Source organism: Belonocnema kinseyi, chromosome 3 (assembly GCF_010883055.1).
Source record: "Belonocnema kinseyi isolate 2016_QV_RU_SX_M_011 chromosome 3, B_treatae_v1, whole genome shotgun sequence".
NCBI classification, from domain to species: domain Eukaryota; kingdom Metazoa; phylum Arthropoda; class Insecta; order Hymenoptera; family Cynipidae; genus Belonocnema; species Belonocnema kinseyi.
In genome coordinates, this window is record NC_046659.1 from 18,242,874 (window position 1) to 18,247,306 (window position 4,433).

Below are 4,433 nucleotides of genomic sequence, written 5' to 3' on the forward strand. Positions count from 1 at the left end.
CAAGACAAGACTGGAAACTTATGAAGGCGGCGCAAAGATCTTCGATTCTTTGTAGCTCCGGGGAAAATTTTTTTTTTGAGAAATAATGAGTTTGTTTATTTAAAGCGAACTGAGTATAAATTATTTGCAAAAGGTACATGTATTAATTTCAAGGAGCATACAAAATTAAATAATTAGGATATCTTGGTTACATCCTTGGCATATCCTGCATTTTAAATATGGGACATCGCAAGAACATCCTAGGATGTCCTGATTTATGGACATTAAGATATCCCGTACTAAAAAATTGCGACGTTAATGGGATATCCTCAGAATATTCTGAGATATCTCTGGGACATTCTAGGGATATCAAGCTTTTTTTTGCCTCAAATGTCCATTTTCGTTTGGTTTTTTGGACTTTGAAAATCCTTTAACTTTGGTAAGTTTGATTTTATCAAAAAAAGTTATCAAAGTCAAAGCCCATTCCAATCCGACCAGTCTTTCGAAAGTTATCCGGTATACAGACAACAACAACGACGCCGGACAGACAACAGACCCCGACGTAAAAACTTGTTTTTCTGACTTAAAGGGCCTCAAAACGTCGTCATTTGATAAAATCCGAAAAAGTTATTTTTCTTAAAAAACTAATACCTGCTTATTTTGGATGAGAATGTAAAAATTACCAACAAGATTTGTGGAAAATCTTTCAAAGAATAAAATGACTGTCCCGTAAGTTAGAACCGAAAAATTACTATTTCAAAAAAATGAAAGTTGTTCTAAATATTGAGCTATACTCGCGACTGGGACAAATCGGGAAATGAAAGTAAATTTGAAAATTGAACTGCAGTTCGAGTATTAAAAATGTAACAGTGATTGATTTTACAATATGATTCTAGATCTGTTCAAAATGATATAACTTACATATTTTAAGGTTAAAATTTGAACTAATTTAATTCGAATGCCTTAGTAGCGATACAAGTGTAAACGTTCGAATTAATGGCTTCTTAAATGAACGCCTTTATTCAATTTCAAAATCTTTTTGAAGTATTATTTCAGTATAAAATATTCTATTTTTAATCTATTTAGTTTGGAAATTGAAAAAAAAAACAATTTTCAATAGTAAACAATTTGAAAATGAATTGTCACAATTTCAGAGTGATGAATTTAAACTTTGAATGTTACAATTATAATTCTTTTTTTTTGTATTTCGAAGGTTAAAGTATTTCATTTTGATTCTTAAAGAACAGTCAAATAATCATTAATTTAGTAAAAAATCAAATAAGCTGGAGGTTTCTGAATGTTTCAAAGAAAAGAACAAAATTTGGAGCTTCTCAAGAATTTTGAAATATTAGGAAAAAAATTTTAATTTCTGGGTAGATTTAAAATGATTTTTTATTTAGAAAAAGTACATAACTCAAAGAGAATGTTTAAAAATATTTCAAAACATTTCAAAAGATTTATAATATTAGAAAAAATCTGGAAGCTCTTAAAACAATTTTGTGTGCAGGATTTTACTAAAATGTAAGGAAAAATGGGAATCAGTCTAAAAAGCATCTAAAAGTGCCGAAAAATTTTAAAAATAATTTTAAAAGATTTTAAATTAACAGAGAATTGATACTTTTGATGATTTTAAAATATTTTGAAATGTTGACTTTTTATTTTGAAAAATTAGATAATTTTAAAAGGAGGTATAAAAATATGACACCACTGAAAAAAATCCCGAAAGGGATGAATGAAAAATCCCAAAAAAATGAAATCTCCAGCACCTGAATAATAATTTTATAAAAATTGTATTAAAAAATATGTGTGCTTTGAAAGAAAAAAATGTTCTGCCTAAATTTTCTTCGTACCTACATAATAACGTTTTTGAAACAAACTTTGCAGGATGCAATCCAACAACGATTTATATCAAAATTTATTTTAATTTTTTTTGTTTATTCATAAAAAATTCGATTTTTTAGAACTTTTTAATATTTTTTTCAAATATTATGCACATTTTCAAACAAAATTTTTCATACAGAAATATATATTCGATTATTGTATTTTTAATAAAGAAATAATATTTAATAAACAATTTTTTCAATTGTTTAAATTCATGAATTTTCTAGTTCGGACATTTTATAATTCAGCCATTTTCTTTCGGGATTTTTCAAATTCAGTAATATCTTATTGTCCGGAATCTTATTTATTTTATTTCTCGTGAATTCTCCAATTCGACTCTTATATTTCGGGACTTTTATCATTTCGGAAATTTTATTTTTGGGATATTTTTCAATTTACGAATTTTACAGTTTCGGGAATTTTATTTTTCGGAATTTTTCAGTTGCTTTTTCCGAAAAATAAAATTCCAACATCACTGTAAAAATTCCGAAATTATAACATTGTCGAAATTTAAAAGTTCCGAATTTGAGAATTGCCGACAGAAAATTTCCGAATTATACAATATCCGGGCTAGATAACTCCCTAATTTGAACAATTAAAGAATAGTTTGTAAAAAAATATTTTTTTAATAGAATAATAAAATACTTATACCAAAGAAAAAACTGTTTTAATGATTAAAGTTTATAAAAATTATTGTTAGAATTTAAAGTAAGAATAATTGAACAAATGTATTTTTGGATAGAAAACGTTGTTTGAAAATGTACATTGTATTTTTGTACTTTACAGAAAACGCTCACAATAATAAAATTATTATTTAAAAAAATCAAATAAAAAGTCGCGTTAAATTAGTCTGAATTGATTCCTGCAAAGTTCGTTTCTATTGAAGCTCACGTATTTTTAAATTTATGTTTGTATCATATTTTTATACAATTATTGTTATTTTAAATTAAAACAATAATTTAACAAAATTAAACATTTAATAAAATTGCTATAATAAAAGCATTTGATTATTGTATTTGTAATAAATAAATAATATTGACCACAAAACTGTTTTCTCAATTTATGCAATTCGTGGATTTTCTAGTTTGTATATTTTATCATTAGACAGCATTCGGCCTGGAGTTTTATTGTTTGGGAATTTTCAAATTCGATAACATTGTAAGCTGTGCGGAATTTCATTATTCTAGAATTTTTAAATTCGGGATTTTCAGGTTTCAGAATTTTATAATTGCCGGAAGTTTCCAGTGTCGAAAATATTTCAAAAATTTTTAAAGATTTATAAAACTGTAAAAAAATCTGGAAGATTTTGAGCCATTTTTTTTGCAGAATTTTGCATAAATTTTCCGACAAAATGGGAATCATTATAAATATATATAAAAGTTCTGAAAAACTTAAAAAATGATTTGAATTATGTATATTTCGAGTAAGATGTAGGAATTATAATAATTTAAAGTTTATTTTAAAATATATTTTATGGAACATGATATTTTTTATGAATATGCCAGTCAAATTCTGTTCGTCTAATTTTGTTTGCCAATGCGAAACGTAATATGGCTTGGAACTGCTGTCTTAACATCTAAAAACCGAAAGAACAATTTTCCTCTCACTTGGAATTATAATTATATTTTTATAAAAACATTAAAATATATAATAATTAAGAAATTGGAAAATACATACGAAAATTTTATTAGACATATAGTCTAAACAAATCCATAGAAATTGTAGACTACAAAAATAAAAATAAATAATATTAAAGAACTATATATAGACAATATATAGAATGAAAATTATAAGTAATAATTTTAGAATTAGTGGAAAATATATGAAACCGTAATATAAATTATTCATCGACTTTTATTTGTAGTATTTATTAAAATAACCATGTTTTGCAAAGCCATAAATGTAAAAATATTTTAATTGGCAATTTACTTTCAATCCAAATGGTTCTTGTCCGAGCTAAGTAACCATTAGTACGCCTCGAGGGGCCTACTGAGAGTTGCTTACAGCGCTTCAAGTGGCTGTTGGCAAAATATATTGATGGAACTTCGTGGGTGCTATCTACGGGTGAGTGGGGTGAAATCGGAAAACGAGGTTCAAAATGACATTTAGAACGCAATTATGCACCGATTTTAGAATTTTTTTTTTGAAAAATTCAGAACTAAATTTTTCAGAAAATGGTTAGAGTAGATTTTTTATTTTTTTGTTTATTTAATTTTTATTTTAATACAAACTTCTTTCTACCTTGTTGCAATTATGTTGCCAGTGATGTTTTCTGAAAAAAAATTTGCCACCTATCAATATTTGTTTATTTATAAACAAATTATATAAACAAATGCAAATTTTGGCCGTTTTTAGGCGTAAAGGAACCGTTTTTTCTTCCTATTGTATTGCAATTATGTTGGCAGTGATTTTTTCGAAAAAAAATTTGCCACCCATAAATATTCGTTCATATTTTAAACAAATTATATAATCAAATTCACATTTTGGACGTTTTTAAACAAAAATTAATCGGTTTTTCCTCTCACCTTGCTGAAATTATATTTACAATGATGTTTTCTAAAAAAAATTTTACA